Here is a 19,841-nt window from a genome sequence, read left to right as displayed (position 1 = left end):
AATATCTGATATGCAGGATATTTGACCTATCACCCTTGTGAAAAGGCTATTTGACTCACAAAGGGGTCATAACCCGCAAGTTGAGAACCACTATCCTTAAGGTAATATTGGTTTAATTAGTCAGCTTAGAAAATATTCCTGCTAAAACAGAGATTTTATAGGGTCTGGACTTGTGGAAGTGAGAATTCGGGTAATTTTTGTCTCTTACTATAGGCAATGTGTACACCTGGATGTATCATCAAGGAAATGCTCTACAGTCCTGGGGCTTCCAGATGTTTCTTTCTACAAAATAAAATAGAACAGATTTCTGGTTAGTGCCAGTTACCATAGTGACAATAATGTAATGTAAACACTTTAGGGATGTCTCACAATTGTCCTGCACCTGGAGATCATAGTTAGGCTTACCCAATTCCAGACTTGGGACAATTGAATTTTACAAGACTATGTGGTACTGCTCAGCAGACTGTCATCTGCCCCATGACAGGTTGCAGGAAGTGGATAACTCTCTACAGCTAATGAAAAATGATTAGCATAGCCACCATATTTGGACCAGCCTCTGCTTCCTAAACTAATTGCCTCAAGCAGGTCAGAATTGTTTCCTATAAAGTATATGGCTTTAAGAATTCCAAAAGAGATCATTATTCACAATCATAAAAATAAAGCCTGGGAGGAAAAGTATGAATGCGAAAAGGAGCATTAAGCCAACCAATACTTGTTTTTCTGTAACCATGAGACAGATGGGGAAATAGATCAGAGGTGAGCTACTGCACCCCATCATCACTATTGTTATGAACTCAATGGCCATCACTTTTCCATTGAGCCCAATACCCTCACAATACAAAGTACACACTTTGCTCTCTTTTAGACTCTACTCTTCATTTACACACTCTTCTTTATTCACTCTGCACAGCGAATCCATCCAACATGCAGCAAGACTATGCTATTAGTGCCTCTCACTTTTCTCTACTAAAAATAGCAGACACATAAACTCCCTAATTCCTCCATCTGAAACTAATGGAATTCCAGCTTCAAAGACTGTAACTTTATCTATTCTGCAAGCCAGGTTAGTAAAATGCCCCTTTCTCTGTCTACCTGGAGTGTAATTATTTGGGAAATATTACTTCTCAACATTCTCTCTCTTTGTTTGCCTTTTCTATTATTTGCAGTTCAGTGGCTATTAAGATCTGGTGCTGGAGAAAACAACAATAACAACAAAAGAGCCATTTAATAACTAAACTTAAAAACCAAAGCAGTCAGCACATAACAATGCCTTGTCAACATTTCTAAATGAAGCAGAAAGAGGTGAGCCAAAAGGACAAAGAAAGGGCAAACAAGAGAGACAGGATGCTTTATGATGGATGAGTCTGCATAAGTGGTTTGGATAATGGCTAAGAGGTACAGTCTGCAGTACATTAGGGGGAGGAGGGAAGGGGGTACAAGGAAAAGGAGGAGGAGGAGCAGGAGGAGGAGGGCTTCCCAAGAAGCTCCCAGGTCAGTGATATATAACCAGGTCTTGGAGAAATGCCACAGTGGATGATATTTCTCTGAGATGTTCCCTACAGTTGCCCAGAGTTTTGAGACTCTTTGAGTCTTTGCTCTCCTTCACATTAGCACCACCATCTCCCTCCTTCATACTGTTCCACATGGCTGTACCCTCTAGAAGAAATCAATCCCCAGCTGATGAAAGTTTAAGATGGTTGGAGTCCTGGAGGCTTTCATACTATAAAGGAAAACACAGTAGACAAGAAAAGAAAATATTTTGGCATGAAATGTGTCTTAGGGTTTCTATTTCTTTGATAAAACACTATGACCCAAAAGCAAGTTGGGGAGGAAAGTGTTTATTTGGCTTACACTTGCTGCTGTTCATCACTGAAGGAAGTCAGGAAAGGAACTCAAGTCTAGTAGGATTCTGGAGGCAGAAACTGATGCAGAGGCCATGGTGTGCAGTGGTGGGGGGGTACTGTTTACTGGCTTGTTTCTCCTGGCTTGCCCAGCATGCTTTCTTATAGAATCCCAGACCACCTGCCCAGGGATGGCACCACTCACATGGGCTGGCAGCTCCCCCACTGATCACTAACTGAGAAAATGCCTTTAGCTGGATCTCAAGGAGACATTTCCTCAACTGAGGCTCCTTCCTCTCTTAGGACTCTAGCTTGCATCAAGTTGACATTCCAAACCAGCCCATACAAAGTGTTTTATAGTCCCCATAGATGTCTCTGAATTAGAGAACATATTCTTAGATAGGCTTTCTATTCAGTTTTAGATATTTATTAAGAAGAGTTGTGACCCTGCCAACTTAATTGTTTTAGCTCTAGAATTAGGATCCACACTCCAATGTCCACTGGAAAGAAGAAAACCAAAAGAGAATTTTCTTCTGGTTCATTTCAGGAGCTTCTGTCAGACTGGTCTTAGTAGGCAGGCAGAGCATCCATAAGCCACAATAGACAACTGCATCTTCCTCTGAGTCTGTTACCCATGGTTGCACCCAAGGCAAGTTATTAAAAACTGTAATTTCTGTCCCATCTCAAAGTGCTGCCACACTTTACCGCACCCCCCCCCTCGGTTTTGGTTCACCACCACTAATCTGAAATCAAGTCAATACTGAAACAGAAAGTGGGGGAATAATTATACCACACAGTCTTTGTTAACCTGCTGACATTGTGTACCAGACTTGAGTCAGTCTCTCTGGCTTCTTTATAGATCTGTGGCTGAAAGTTTTGTCCAGTTGTTTTGCTCCACTTGAAACTGATTTCTGCAAAGTAAGAGCTATTCTCAAAAATTTCCAAAGACTGTGCTAATTCAAAGGCACTACCCAGGAGTACCAGGCTCATAACTTAGCTTCAGCAGGTCTCTTTGTCTACATCTTACTCATGTCTTATCTTCCCCTAGCCTCTGCAGTCCCCTTTCAGGGTATCTTCAGTTAATGCTGCCTTTGTGGCATATCCATATCTAATAGATGCTGCACTTATTTCAATAGTCTACTCACCCTTTGTAGGTAAGATCCTACTCATGTGAAATCTTTAACCATGTAGAAGGAATATAGAATGGGGAACAAATCCAGAGTGGTTGTTCCCCAGGTAGGTAGCGATAGAGTGGAAAGAGATATGAGAAAATGCTCTAAAGCCAAAGTCATGTGCATTGTTTCATAAGATTTTGAGTTCTCAGATGTTTGCAATTGTCAAAACTTAGTGAATGTTCACTTAAGGCTTGTTAATTTTATTATATTGAAAGTAAAAAACAAAGAAAAACTTCAACCTTGTTAATTTTATTATATTGAAAGTAAAAAACGAAGAAAATCTTCAACCAACTAATTTCTATATTTCCAAACTTGCTTTTCCATGAGCAATTTTTATTTCATGCATTTCTACTCATGGCTAAAATACTGTGGTCATCTTTGACTTTACCCTTCAAAGCAATCCATCAATTAATCCTGCTGTCCCCAACTCCAAACTATAATTGAGTACAACATGCATTATTAATATTCTAAGCTACTCCATCATGCACTATTGCCTGCACCATTAAAAATTCTTATAAACAGTGCCTTTGCTTACATCCTGTCACTGATGCATTTATTTACCCATTCCAGACTCAGAAGTATGCCGTAAGTACTGAGAACCATGTGAAGCACAAATCAACCATCTCCCTTTTTTTCGCTGCTAATCTCAATGAAGTGAAGTAAAAATGAGAAGCTATTTCATCATCTACTTAACTGGATTGAGATTTGTCTAGCAATTAATAAATATATCTGTAGGCATGTCTATGAAGTCATTAGCAGAGACAATTAGATTGTGAAGATTGTGAATTATATTAATCAGGGTTCTCTAGAATAAAAGAACAGATAAATGAATATATGTACACACACACACGTGTGTGTGTGTGTGTGTGTGTGTGTGTGTGTGTGTGTGTGTGTGTCTCAGTTAGAGTTTTGTGGCTGTGGAGGCACCATGACCATGATAACTCTTATAAAAGGAGAAAAACATTTAACTGGGGCTGGCTTACAGTTTCAGAGGTTTAGTCCATTATTGTCATGGAGGGAAGCATGGCAGTGCACAGGCAGACATGGTGCTGAGGAAGGAGCTGAGAATTTTACATCATGATCTGCAGGTAGCAGAAGGAGACTGTGTGCCACACTGGGCATAGCTTGAGCATATAAGACTTCTAAGCCCGTCCCAACAGTGACACATTTCCTCCAATAAGGACAAACCTCCTAATAGCGCCACTCCCTATGGGTCAAACATTAAAACAAATGAGTTTATTGGGGCCATTCCTATTCAAACCACCACCATATATGATGAATGAATATATATATATATATATATATATATATATATATATATATATTACATACATACACATAATATGTATATATATAATGAATATGTGTATGAATACACATACACACACACACATATATATGTATGATTTATTAGAGTGGCTTACAAGCTGTGGTTCACCTAATCCAACAATGGCTGTCTCCCAATGGAAAGTCCAAAAATTCAAGTTGTACACTCTGCAAAGATGAACGTGTTAGCTGATCTTCATTATATATCAGAATCTCAAAGAAGTAGGCTATAATACCAGTAAAGAAATGAAATTGTTAGTAAGAGTAAGGGCAAGCATGTAAAAGACAAAAGCTCCCTTCTGGCTGCAACCACAAAGTGTGACCCAGATTTAGGGAGGGTCTTTACACCTCAAACAATCCAATAAAGAAAAATTCTTCACAGGTGTGTCCGACTATTTGGGTTTTAGTAGTCAAGTTTACAACCAAGAAAAGTCACCACTTGACTTAATGAGTGGTCTAATCCCCTAATGTGTTCATGGGTACTTTGCTACTCATCAAAAATAGTTTCTTTTAGATGATGTGTCCTAGGCAATTCTTAAGCTTTGAGAGTGTCACTATTGATGCTTGCAGTTTGATGTAATGGTAATACAAATGTTATAGGAGTGACCAATCCATTGATGGTTTTTGCATGGATTTAAGATCCACTCCATGAGATCTGACTCCTAAAGTGTCCTAAACCTTGAAACTAGATAGGCGTGGTGGTTTGAATGACCCCCCCCCCCTTCATAGAATCATAGATTTAAATGCTTGGTCACCAGAAAGTGGCATTATTTGAAAGGATTAGGAGGTGTGTCATTAGGGTGGGCTTTGAGGTTTCAGAAGCCCATGCCAAGCCTAGAGTCTCTCTCTTCCTGGTGCATGTGGATCCAGATGTAGAACTCTCATCTACTTCTCCAGCATCATGTCTGCCTGAGTGCCTTCAAGCTCATCACCATGATGACAATGGACTAATCCTCTGAAACTATAGGCAAGATCTAATTAAATGCTTTATTTTATAAGAGCTTCTGTGGTCATGGCATCTCTTCACAGCAATAGAAACCCTAACTAAGACAACCACACTCCAGTGCAGGTCTCAAACCCAGAATTAGTTGGCCAACACAAAATTGACCCCATGGTTTTGATATTGTTGTTTTGTTTTTGTGCCTTTGTTTCTTTATTTTGGCTTGATTTGGGGTTTTTTGTTTTGTTTTGTTTTGTTTTGTTTTTTACTTTGGTCTGATTGGGTTGTTGTTGGTCTTATTGGGTTGTTGTTGTTGCTTATCTGTTTGTTTGCTTTGATTTTGGTGTTTTGATTTTTTTTTTGTTTTGAGAGAGAGAAAGAACATGAAATTAGGTGGTTGTGGAGGCAGGGGGATTTAAGAGAATTGGAAGAGGGGAAAGAAGATGATTAAAAAATAAACTATATGAAAAAATTAATACAATATCAGATACTTAGTGATGGCAAATAATGAATGCTGAGCATTAAGTATGGGAAACAGATGCAGTTTTTGATTGAGAGTATTTATAGGCAAGATTTCAGGATAATTGTTTAGTCATTGAGAACATATTTTAAGGTATTATGTAAAATTTGGGGTACTTGGCTTGACTCTAAGAATTCTTGGTTTTGTCAAAGCCTATGTTGATCACCACATAAGCCTAACTTGTCTTCATACTTCCTCAACCTTCACATTTGTTCTTTCTGATTTACTTGAAACACAGGTGTCTATGGATAAGGAGAATAAAAACTTTCCAGTGATACCTTTTTACCATGGTTACTATTAGGGTCACACATAAATTCAAATTCTGTTGATTGCATACTTGTAAAAATTGTCTGAGGTAGTGTGAGTCTTCATTTCAAGAACAAATGGATGATTATTATCATGTGTTATGTCTGGCCTAGTACTGAATCTTGGATGTCTTCTCATTTTTAACACATAACATTAACTCACTTTGAGGGGGGTATATTTTTTTCAAGGGACAATGTCAACTTTGTGATATTAACTTTTCCAGTGGCCTTGAGGAGTCAATGGTTGCCAGTAGGCATCTGTTCCTCTACAGAAATAGCCAAAGGGCTATGCAAGATATTGGACTTCCTTCTAGCTATGGATGAAGTGTGTTCCAATATCAACTCAAAACTTGGAAATCTAGGGAGAAGCTGTTCCACATTACTTCCAAAGAATTCAAGCCCAAAGCCCATGTGATGAGCTAATCATTATAATAGCATGAAAATACAATACCAGAGAAAATAAGATAAGCAAATACAAGCTTAAAATAACAGGAAAAAACTGAGATAAAGAGAATAATGAAAAAGGAAAGAAAGAAAAAAATAACAAAATAAAAATGAGACAATACCGAGCAGTAGAAAAGAAAAAAAATGTTAATGTTCTCTAAGAAGCTTATTTTGAATCATTTAAAGTAAGAAAAAATAAAAAGAAAGCAGATTAGAGAATTTATGACAAACAAAATAAACAAAAAACCAAGATGAGAACAAACTAATTCCAATTAAGGTCACAGGTCATACAAATCCAGCTTCTAGAAATAGAAGGATGAACGATTTATTCCCAAAGACCTATGTAAGTAGTATGGATTCCGTAACAGTGACTCCTGTGAAAGCAGAACAAGAAGTGGGCCTGTCTTGTCTGTAACTGGCTTGCTTTAGTTTGCCAGTGCTCTGTTTAAAATAGAAAAAAAAGTATATTCCAAAAGTCTTGGCTTAATTAGATTGTTATGATTGATATTTATACTAGAAGTGAAAGCATATGGAATGCTTTTGAAAATATTATTAACACTGGAAATGCAAAATATTTAACCAGATGAAAATAAAATAAGAAAATAAAACTTAGAAAATGAAAAAGAGGCAGGCAGTGGTGGTGCACACCTTTAATCCCAGCACTGGAGAGGCAGAGGCAGGTGGATCTCAGTGAGTTTGAGGCCAGCCTGGTCTGCAAATCGAGTTCCACGACAGCTAGAACTGTTACATAGAGAAACCCTGTCTTGAAAAACAAACAAACAAAGAAAGAAAATTTAAAAAAAAAGATAGTTAGTGACTCTGGGGGAAACATTATAACTGTAAATGATATAACTTCACATACATCAAATATAAAATAATAACAGCCAGGCGGTGGGGGCACATGCCTTTAATCCCAGCACTCGGGAGGCAGAGGCAGGCGGATCTCTGTGAGTTCAAGGACAGCCTGGTCTCCAAAGCGAGTTCCAGGAAAGGCACAAAGCTACACAGAGAAATTCTATCAAAAAAAAAAAAAACCAAAATAAACAAACAAACAAACAAACAAACAAATAAATAAATAAATAACCCCAGTGCTGGACAACCTGCCTTAATGTTGCTGGCCAAAGGAGTAGAAGAGACTATCAGAATAATATAGGATATTATGTTGCCTTTGTTGCTTCTCTGTACAGCAGCAAGTATAAGAGACGTAAGATGAGGAAGTTGTGTCTAGCTCTGTTTCTGTGCATTAGATACTTTTAAAAAAGCTTTCACAGGTTTTATGTGGATGTACATGGCCCTGGACATTGGGCACCATCTGTAGGAGGAGTTTTCCTGTCCCAATCACTTCTTCCCAAATAACCAGCAGCCACTTCCCAAATAGCTGACTTGGAAAATTAATATAAATTATAAAATGCTCAGCCAATAGCTCAGGCTTATTACTAACTAGAGCTTACATTTTAAGTTAACTCATATTCCTCATTTATGCTCTGACACAAGTCAATAAATTTATTAGCATGGCATGTTCACCTCCTGTTCCCTCTGTGTCTGGTTGGCAACTCCTGACTGCCGTTCTCCTTCCCAACATTCTCAATTTTGCATTCCTGCTTAACTATATCCTGTTCAGTTATTGGACAATCAGCTTCTTTACTGAACTAATTATAGGGACAAATCTTCACAGTGTACAAAAAGATTATTCCACAGCAGTACCCCATTTTTAAACCAGGTTATTAGTTTTTCTGAAATCCAGGGTTTTTATTAGTTATTTATGTATTTTAGATATGAATCTATCAGATGTATATCTTGTATCCCTAATCTCCCAGTATTATTTTCTATTTATTTATTTATTTTTAACTAAGAAAATTTTTTATTCATTTTACATACTGGAGATATTTGATTTAATATTTGTTTAATATTACCCATACAGCAATAGTCCCCTCTCTTTCTGTGTGTGCTTATGTGTGTCCATGTTTGTATGTGTATGTGTAAACCAGACTATAACCTCAGGTTTCATCACCTCTCTTCCGTTTTCCTGCCCCTCCATCCTTCCCCTCCCTACCTATCCCCCATTACCTCCTACAATAAGGTAAGGTCTCTCATGGAGAGATGCATTTAGTAGAGGAATAGGATCAGAATTCATCCTTGGTGCATGAGCAGGCCTTTGGGAGCCCACTTCTATGATGGAATATCTCTCCAGTACTTTCATCATGTAAGAGCTTTGGATTTTTGTCAAAGGCCTTTCCTGATCCAATGAAATGATCATGCCATTTTATTGAGTGTGTGTGAATGTGTTTATGTGTGTATGTTGGATTATATTTAAAAAATCTCTGAAAAGTATTTTGAAAGAATTGAACCTCACAACAAATGTTGAAGAATGACTAAAATGTATGTTGGCAAACTAAGTACACATAGTTTACAAATTATCTATGTTTGGTCTCAAACTCCCAAGTTAATAACTGTTACTTGGGGAAGGCAGTTTGCCTTTCTGTGTCTCAGTTTACTGTCACTATGAACAAGAAAGTGATGAGGGACCACAAACATTGTTATTGAGATTATATGTAAGTACTTGGTAAGGTTTTGTTTAATATCATTCATATAGCAGCAGTCCCTATCTTTCTGTGTGTGCTTATGTGTGTCTATGTTTGTATGTGTATGTGGAAACCAGACTATAACCTCAAGTTTCATCCCCCAATCGCTGTCCCCTCTTTCTGTGTGAGCCATAGTCTCTCACTGACCTGGAGCTCACCAATTAGGCTAGGCTGAGTGACCAGTGAGCCCAGGTCTCTACCTGCCTCTACCTCCTCAGTTCTGAATGATGAAATGCTCTCTATTCTTAAAGTCATTTTCTTATTTTGAAATCATAGTGTAATTATTCCAATTTTGCCCTTCCTTTTCCCCCTTCCACCATCTCCTGTGAACATCCCTCTTTGCTCTCTTAAATAATGGTATCTTTTTCTTTCATTGTTAATATATATATTATGGTGTGTGTGTGTGTGTGTGTGTGTGTGTGTGTGTGTGTGTGTGTGTATGTGTGTTTCTAACACATAAATACAGCCTGTTTGTTTCGTGTAATGTTACCTGTATATGGTATGATCCCAAGGATGACTCTTTTTTATTGGATAACTAATAAAATTGGGCAACTCTTCTACGGAAAAGCCATTTCTCCAGTTCTCAGCATTCCCCAGTTGCTCATTTCCTTTTTCCATCTTTTTTTTTAAAAGATTTATTTATTTATTATGTACACAGAAAAGGGCGCCAGATCTCATTATAGATGGTTGTGAGCCACCATGTGGGTGCTGGGAATTGAACTCAGGACCTTTGGAAGAGCAGTTAGTGCTCTTAACCTTTGAGCCATCTCTCCAGCCCCCTCCTTTTTCCATCGTAGCTTGATGTTGGTGTCTAGCCTTTCTGCCCAGGCATTGCACATCCTTCACCAGGTAGTCTTTCTGAGTAAATGGATGGAACTAGAAAATACCATATTAGGTAAGGTAACTCATACCCCAAAAGCCCTATTTTTATGCAGGTCCTGGGGATTAAATGTGTGTTCTTATACTTGCAATGCAAACACTTTGCTGACTGGGCCATTATCCCAGGACCTGATACGTCCCCTTTTATTTGCAATTTTATTTTCTGCACTCAAGTCACCTCCAATAAACTGTACCCTAAAGTTATTAAACGCAAAGCTCTAGAAACAAGCAATTAATATTTTAAATAACTTTAACTATAACATATTTGCTATAATTTATTTTCCTCTGATTTGATTATTGTTAACCTCTTAATGTGTATTGGTTATACATTAATCGTTATTATAGGCATATACATAAAGAAAAAATACATAAAGAATACAATGATACCAAAGGTTTGGGACATTTACTTGCACACTAAAGAAAGGTATATCCTGGGGAGAGATAACTCAGTCAGAAAAGTAAAAGATATACCTTGGAGCTGGAGAAATAATTCAGTAAATTATTTGCCTTATAAGCAAGAGGACTTGAGTTTAATGCTCCAAACCCAAGTTTTAAAAGCCAAGCTCACTGGTCCAATAGTGGTATGGCAATTCTGAGGGTAACCACCTCCTAACTGAATCTGAGGTCCACTCCATGAAATGTAATATATGTCTGGTACTGTAAACCTGGCCAAAAGCCAATGGCTGAGGAGGTCATGGGACCTTGGAGGGAACTCACTACTAATACATTGCTAAATAGACACACAATTAAAGTTACTTCTAAGTATTTATGTTCGTACTGACAGCCTGTTGCTGTTCTCAGCCTTAGTTGGAGAAGCCTCTTTGAGCATTGGCCAATGTTCAATTCAATGTTTTCTTCATGCTGGGAGGTGCTGTGCAGGCTGCTAGGGGAGAAAAGTTAGCAATGGCCTTATCCTGGCTCCAGCAATCTCTTTGCTTTCAGTGTCTCCAAATTCCAATCATATTTCTTCAGTCATATATGTCCAGGTCACTGTTGTCATGATACCTTTTTCCAAGAGAGGACAGAACCTTCTTGGCAGCTACAGTTGACTCAGGCCTTTCAAAACAAGCACAGTATAACTAGAAGTCAATTTGTGTCCACCCTAGGCTGCTTCTTTGCAGAGAAAATTCCCTCCTAAGCTTGTATCTTATCTCTTTCGCTCTTTCCCTTCTAGTAAAAACATCTATTGTTTTCCTCTGTGTTTCTTGTCTTTCATTGCATTGCATGGATGTGGCTTGTCATCCATCATCTTACCCAGAGGTTGACAAAACATTCACTCAGGTGTATTTTTAAAGGCTTTATTATTCTTTCTTACTAGGACTTCAAGTTACAAATTTATGTATCATAGTGTAGGTATTATTTATGTATGATATAGAAATTAAATTTTAATGTTGTAAGGGAGGACTAAGGAGATGGCTCAGTGGTGGTGGGGAAATCATGTAAAAGCACGAAGATTGGAGTTCATGTCCACAGCAACCTTATGAAAATCTAGGAGTGGCTGTGTGCACCTGGAACCCCAGTGCTGTACTAGAGAAGAGGCAGTAGGCTCACTGGGGTTTATTGCCAGCAAGTCTAGCTCTAGGTACCGTGAGGGATCTTGTATAAATGGGACACTGGACAGTAACAGAGAACAGGACATCTCATATCTTCCTTCAGCTCCCCCATATCATGGACATACACATATACTACCTCCTCTTCTTGATAGACGCCCGAGCCTTCAGGGGAGTGGCTTGATAAAGACATCCCATTTAGCCCTGAGTGTTCCAAAGGTCTCTCACTTTCTACACAATGTCCAGTCATGAGTTTCTGTGTTAATTCTCCTCTACTGTAAGAAGCTTCTCGATAAGGGTTGAGCAATGCACTGATATGTGGGTATAGCAATTTCATCACTAGGAGACATTTTATTACTATGTAAATGAACTAAACCTTAAGAAAGGCCACATCCACAGTTATGATATTGCCTTTCATCATAACTACCATCATGTGTACCAGCACGTTGCTATGTTCTTCAAGTTCCATTGGAAGCTGAAACTCTGCTTCTCACTTTCCTTTTTTTTTTTTTTCTTGTCTCTTCAGTCCCCTACTTTCCCCTCTCATGTTTTGACTCTACAAAAAGTTCTGTCTGTTGGCTTTTGTGTCCTAAATATCAAGGGAAAATAAGGAAGTGCTAGATGTCCACACAAATGCCTACTTGTCTCATAGGGGATAGGAACCAGGTAGACAATTTTAGGAAAGCAAGCCACCCAACCTTTTGGAATTCTTTCATTTTTTTTAAAGATAAGATATTCTACATTTTATTATAAAATAGACTCTGTGTCTATTGATCTTATAGGCTAGTGTAAGTGCCTTGGCTAGGATATTCTGGAATTTGGGGCAAGTTAGGTGTATTAAATGCATGTTTGATTTATAATATACTTGCCTTATGAGTCTATCAAGATGTGAACACTTGCATGTATATGTTTATGTTTGTGTTCATATGTATGTGTGTACATATGCACATTGCATTCATTTGTGATGTAAGTGTGAAGGTCAAAGGATAACCTGAAATCTCAGTCCTCAGGTGCAGGAGTTTAATCACATGAGCTTGGCTAGGTAGTCCTTAAATTTTGAGGGGCCCATTTTTCTCTACTTCCCATCTGTCCATCACTACAATTACATGTTTGAACTGTGAGATGCAGCTTTTAATGTGAGTTCTAAGAATTAGGCTGGGCAGTGGTGGTGCACGCCTGTAACCCCAGCACTTGGGAGGCAGAAGCAGGTGGATCTCTGTGAGTTTGAGGCCAGCCTGGTCTACCAAGTGAGTTCCAGGAAAGGCGCAAAGCTACACAGAGAAACCCTGTCTCAAAAAAAAAAAAAAAAAAAAAAAAAAAAAAAAAAAAAAAAAAGAAAGAAAGAAGAAAAAGAAAAGAATCAAGCACATTACTAATTGACTATTTTCTTAGTTCATGGCCCATTATAAGTCAAGGGACATCTTTATATGTGAAATATTTATGATCTATATCTGCTTGTCTACTACTAAATCTGATGTCCTTTGAGAAAGCCATTATTATGGAGACAAATGTATACCAAGGAACCATAGCATAATGCAACCTAAAATGAAAGGAGAAATTTGCACCTAATTTCTAATCTGGGTGTTTTCATCTCACTGGCAGATAAAAGTGTGTAAATTGTCTCCATTCAAAGCCATCAGCTACTATCCCAAGAGGCAGGTGAATCTGACTTCTGATCTGTGCTGTTGGAACAGGCGACTTGGAGAAAATGAGCTGTTGGTTTTCTTACCTACAATGTGAGAGAGTTGGAGTTAATCATCACTGAAGTTTCCTTGAGGCTCTAAAACCAGCTTGCTTTCCAAACCTTCCAATCATGCGGAAAGGGACTAAGTCTTACAGTTCTCTTTTCATTTCACATTCCTGATTTCCTCCTGGGTGGTTTAAGTCCTGGTTTGTGAAGCAGATAAGAAGGGAAATCACAGTAAGGTATTGAGAAAGAGAAAACAAGGGGCAACCTGGTCCACTTCTACCTCTGACTGATAACACTGAGGTTTCCAAACGGTGTGACTTGTTCAAGTTCCCTTTGTACTAGTGGACATCTGAAAAAAGAAGCTTCTTGGATGAGGATTGAGAAATGTTCACTTTTTGGGTATAAAGGTAAATACTTTGGGGGTAGTTTTAATATTATGTCCTGTCCGTATCACAGGAAAATAGCAGTAGGTTTTCATCTAGAGCATATGACTTACCAAGCTACAGGTTCTTGGGTTAGTTGATATTACCAGGCTGAATTTTCCCCTATTAAGTGGCTTTTGGATCCAATCAGCAAGTGAATTTGGAAGGTTTTTTTATAATAAAGTTTTTTTTTTAATAATAAAAAGAAAAACAGAAGTGCTTGGCTACTCTCTAGCACCATACTACTCTTGTACCTGTTGCCATGGATTCAAAGTCAGCAGCCACATAGGCGGGAGAACCTGTGGTATTTTCTGGGGCTGGGTTACCTCACTTAGAACGATTACTCCCAGCTCCACTCATTTACTTGCAAATTTTTATTTTTCTTTACAACTGAATAATAACTATTTAATTGTATAAATGAAGCATGTTTTTATTATCCATTAATCAGTGAATGGACATCTAAGCTGTTTCCATTTCTTGAGAATTGTGAATAGAGCAGCAATGAACATAGATGAACAAGTATCTTTATAGCAGCATTTAGAGTCCATTGGGTATATGTCTAGGAGTGGTATGGCAAAATCATATGATAGATCTATTTCTGCCTTTTTTTAGAACTCCCACTAATTTCCCTAGTGAACAGTGTCAGTTTGCAGACTGACTAACAGTAAATAAGTGTTCCCCTCTCCCTATATGCACACCAGAATGTGCTGTCTTAGATTGTTATTAACCATTCTGACAGTATATAATCTTAGATGAACTTGAAAAAAATACATTTAATTTTCATTTCTTTTGTGGGTAAGGTTGTTGAACATTAAAAAAATATATATTTCTTAGTTATTTATATTGGTTCTTTGTGGAACTTTCAGGTTTGTTCCATACCCCCATTTGTGTGTATATTCTAAACACACATCTGACAGATGCATGGCTAGTCAAATTTTTTTTGCCATTCTGTGGGCGGCCTCTTCACTTGATTTATGGTATGCTTTGACTTACAGAAGCTTTGTGGCTTCCTGAGATACCATTTGTCAATAGTTGGCTTTAATGCATGCCCTATTCAGAAATCATTATCTGTGGCTGTAAATAGAAGAATATTCCCCACCTGCTTTTCTAACAGATTTGGGATAGATCTATTTGTACTTGAGTTCTGAATGGGATGTGGGATATGGATCTAATTTCATTCTTCTATATGTAGTCCTGCTTGTCCAACACCAGCTGTTGAAGAGGCTGTCTTTTCTTTATTACTTTTGGCCACATTGTCAAACCTAGGTTTCTTTATTGTAACTGGGTTCTCAATTCTATTCCATTGATCAATGATCTTTTTATGGCAGTACTGTGATGTTTTATTACTATAGCACTGTGGTATACCTTGAAATCTGTGATGGGGGAATCTCCAGCAGTATTTTTTTTTTTCAGATTTGTCCTGTCTATCCTGGGTCTCTTGTTTTTCATATGAATTTTAAGAGTTTTTTTTTCAATTTCTGTGAAAAATTACATTGAGATTATTTAGGGGCAATTACATTTAATATGTACCTTGCTTTTGGGAGGACACTATTTCAGCCATATTAATCCCACAATCTATGAACCTGGGAGATATTTCAATCATCTGGTGTCTTCTTCAATTTCTTTCTTCAGGGTTTTAGAGTTTTTATTATACAGCTCTTTCACTTCATTTGTTTAGGTTTATTTCTAGATATCTTTTTGTTATTAAGAATGCTCATGTATTTATTAAAGATATTACTAAAACCATAAATTACCCAGTTTTGTTAAACTGCAAAGCTTAGGTGTTTAATAGGAAGTTGGTCAGCTAATTTAAAATACATCTAAAGGGGGGAAATGTTATATTGTTTCAAGCCAGGGTCTCCTGTAACTTAAGTTGACTCTGAACTTGTGATCTTCTGACTATTTCCAAAGTGCTAAGATCATAGGCATACACCACTCACTATACCTTCTTTAGGAGAAATTGTTAAACCATTGCAAATTTTCAAAGAACATATAGAGAATAAAATAGACATCATGCTTATCTTTTTTAATTAACTAATTAATTTATTTTTCTATTGTCAGTTTGATACAGTATAAATTCTTATCCTAATAGTGAAATGTTTCATTGAGGCTTGCCCAGTAATTGAGTAAAACCAAAACTTATTATAAGCCACAGTCATCCTAGGGTACCCCCTGCTATATAGCTTCCCTGGTTCTGTGGGTTGCAGTCTGATTGTTCTTTGCTTTATATCTAGAATCCACTTATGAGAGAGTACATACCATGTTTGTCCTTCTGGGTTTGGGTTACCTCACTCAGGATGATCTTTTCTAGTTCCCTGGAAACAACCTAGATGCCTGTCAACTGAAGAATGGATTAAGAAAATGTGGTTCATATACACAACGGAGTACTACTCAGCAGAGAAAAACAATGACAGCATGCTTATCTCAATATGTAATTTTGTATCACTGTGGCTAAGACATCTTGTGCAGCAGGTAAAAGGACCTGCTTTATGTATGTATACACAGTGCAATAAAAAAAAATACTTTAAGAGCTCATGATATTGTAATGTGAATAGGAACCAAATGTCCTGTCCATTTTTTTCCCTGTATGACAAAAGAAAATTATTTTGAAAATCACAGAAGCTTGAATAAAAATGAACATTTTGTACCCAGATAATTCTGTACTATTAAAGATTCAGTTACAGGGAGATTTATTCAACATTTCAGAGATGATATTCTAGCTTTCATGAGAATATTGGTGTCAATCGCAGTACAGGAGGGAAGAAATTGTTTCTTCACAGAAGAGTTACCCCAGATGCCCACTACCATTGGCTCACTATGTTTGAATCCACATGCACACATTGGCCCAATTCTGAATCACCTTGAACTTTGACTAATGATTCCTGAAGGTCAAAATCAGAGCTCTTCACCAGGATCTTGGTAATAATGAATAAGGTGCCTGAGAATGCCTGGTCTCCAAGATGTGGCCTTCCTGGGAGGGTTTCTGTACTGTGTCAATCTCATTGATTGTGATGGATTTTAACCTGTTAAGTTAAATTTAGACCTCTTTGAATTGTTCTGTCTTCTTGGTTTAATTTCGGTATGTTGTGTGCTTTAAGGAATCCATCCATCCCATTTAGCTTTTCCAATTTGTTGGAATATGTTTAAAGTGTATCCTTGCCCTCCTGGATTTCATTGATGCCTTTATCCGAGCTCCTTTTCATCTGTAATTTTATTAACGCAGGCCTTTCCTGAGCTTCCTTTCGTTAATTTGGCTGAAAGTTTGTCAAAATTATTAAACTGCTCAAAGAACTAACTCTCTATTTCATTATTTCTTTTTATTGTTTTTTTTTTCATTTCTATTTTATTAATTTCTGCTGTGATTTTGATTATTTATCCAAGTCTGTTGTCTTTGCTTGTTTTTTGTTATTGCTCTTCCAAGGCCTTAAGGTTCATGATTAAATTGTTTATTTGGACTTTCTTTGATTTTTTTTTTTAAATGTAGGCACTTAACCTTATAAATGTTCCCAAAAGATTGTTTTCGTTGTATCCCATAGATTTTGGTAGCTTGTGTTTTCATTTTAGTTCAATTGTAGGAGATTTTTAATTTCCTCTTCCTATTTCTACCATGATGGATTCATTATTCACTACTGTGTTATTTAATATTTGTGACTGTGTTTTTTTCATGACTTTTATTGCTAGTGGTATTTGCCTTAGTTCACTGTGGTCAACTAGGATACAAGAAGTTACTTTGGTTTTTCTGTATTTGCTGAGACTTGCTTTGATTTCTACTAAGTCAGCTATTTCAGTGATTCTGAACTGAAGGAGTTTACCAGTTTCATTAAAACAAGCTGAGAGGGATGCTATATAAATAACATCACCTGATTTCTAGAGCTCTGATGGTGGCATTCAAATGGAACTAACTGGACCAAGCAATCAGAGAGTATTTTGAGTGCATTTTCCAGGTCAATGTTGTAACATAACTCACAACTCAAATTAAATAACATTCATTCTGGAGAAGTAGCTTATGAATCATGAAAGGCTGTCTGTAAATATATAGTTACACTTGTTTCCTAGTATTTGTCAAGAGAATGCAGGACTGTGGTGCCAGGAACCCAGGCCCTTGCACATACTAGGCAATACACTTTAGCTTACTCATATTTGGTCTTCAGAGACAGTCTTACCAACTAGTTCAGAATGGTCTTGAACTCACAAAGATAAGTTGTCTCTATCTTCAGAATGCTGAGACTAAAGGCATGAGCCACCATACCTGGAGCACCTCTAGTCTTTAAAGGTGGGTTTCTTACCAACAGTTTGTAATCTTTCTGAGTAATTGCATACACGTATGTACATACCTGCACCTACCAAATTGAAATCAGACACTCAAATGAAGTTTGCCAGAAGTTTCTGTGGCTGATAATCCAAAACAGCTGTTTACCTCTAAATGCACTAAGAGTGGTTAAATGAAGTGAATATTCTTGCAGCTGTAAATGTTGGGGGTCATAGTAAGCAGTGGAATGGCAATGATAGAGCTCAAGAGCTTTGAAGCAATGCTGCTTGAAGACTTTGTGTTAGATACAGCAGTGCAGAAATTAAGATAGAGATGGGAGGACTCTGGAGACAGGAATTTGATCCAGATATTCTTGAGCGATATATTGTGTGGCTCAAGTCACAATTTGAAGGGATTGAAGGCTCACAAATGAAAGTCGGCACCTTGATTCCTGATCCACATTTCTACATGTGTGCACCCCTGGGAACCCAGAGGCCCATCTAGGTGCTTAGCACAGAGGAAGTGAATTACCAGGGATTATTACTTAGCCCTGAGCTTCATTGGCCTTCATTGATAAGGCTTGTTTTTTGTCTTTGTATTCCACACAGATGGTAAAGGTTTAAGTTCTTCAAAGAACTTCTGTGAGATGCACAAGGATTATGAGGGAAATGCTTTTGCTTTGGCTGTCTTAATTATGTGGCATTTTAAAAAAATTACTAAACTTTTTAATGGTTTTTAACTTCTAAACTTTTTTTTGTCACTCTAGAGCTCTTCAAGACTAAACTGCAGTGTATTACAGGGCTAGGTTTTTGTCTCTTAGAAACTTAAGTTTACCAAAAAAAAAAAATCAGAACTTGTAATCCACTTTGTCCAAACTTCTATGTCAGAATGTCATTAATAGATGCTAACCATGTGGTGGTACTTTGAAAAAGCAAACCTGATTGAAGAAGTCTCTGGAAAGCTTTAAAGTGGCCTTTCCATTACATGTGTGGTACAAGTGGCTCATGAGCACATGGATGTCCTAACACTCGTGTGCTATACATCTAATGCCAACAGAAACTTGTCATGACTTTTTTGCTTAACACACTTCAGTAATAGGAACCTTTAGGACTGCACCAGAGTCAACACAACTTTGGTGTGATGACAACTTGGTCCTTTATTTCATTTGTTGCTGAAGACAAAGGCCTGTGTGCATATCAATATCGATATTAACTTGTGGTTGATCATATAATCAGTTGCTATATATTGTGACCCTGTGCAGTAAAACAGAACTACACATTAAAAAACAAAGAGAAGGATGGGTACTCCCTAGCATTTGGATGGAATGTTTTGTGTAGATCAATTAGATCTATTTGAGCTATGATATTATTTAGTGCTATTGCTTCTCTGTTCATTTATGTCTAGACAGAGTCCATTGGTGAACTGGAATGCTGAAGTCACCTAGTAATAATTAACATGCTGGGGTAAGTCTGTTACTTTATATTTAGTAGCATTGCTTTATGAAGATTATAATTTGGTACATACATATTTAGGACTGTAATGTCTGCTGATGGAGTGTTCTCTTGATCACTATGAAGGGACTTCTTTGACTCTTCTGAGTAATTCTGGCTAGAAGTTTATCTTGTCAGCTATTTTCTGCTTGTTTCCTGGTTCTGTTTACTTAGTATACCTTTGCCAACCATTCCACTCTAGATAGTTTCTGTTGGTGGTGGTAAAATGTATCACTTGGAGGCAGCAAAATGATGGAAGCTGTTTTAATTCCAGTCTATTAGAGGCCTTTGATGTTCAAAATTATTACTGAAATATGTGAATTAATCCTGTCATTTTGTTGATTTATGGTGGTTTTTGTTTGTTGTTTTGTTTGTTTGTTGTTTGTATTTGTCTTGCTTTGTTTAGTCATTGACCCAACATTGATATG

The sequence above is a fragment of the Onychomys torridus genome, chromosome 13, assembly GCF_903995425.1.
Source record: "Onychomys torridus chromosome 13, mOncTor1.1, whole genome shotgun sequence".
Classification (NCBI taxonomy): Eukaryota; Metazoa; Chordata; class Mammalia; order Rodentia; family Cricetidae; genus Onychomys; species Onychomys torridus.
The sequence above is the reverse complement of the archived record's forward strand: the minus strand, read 5'-3'. Positions refer to the sequence as shown.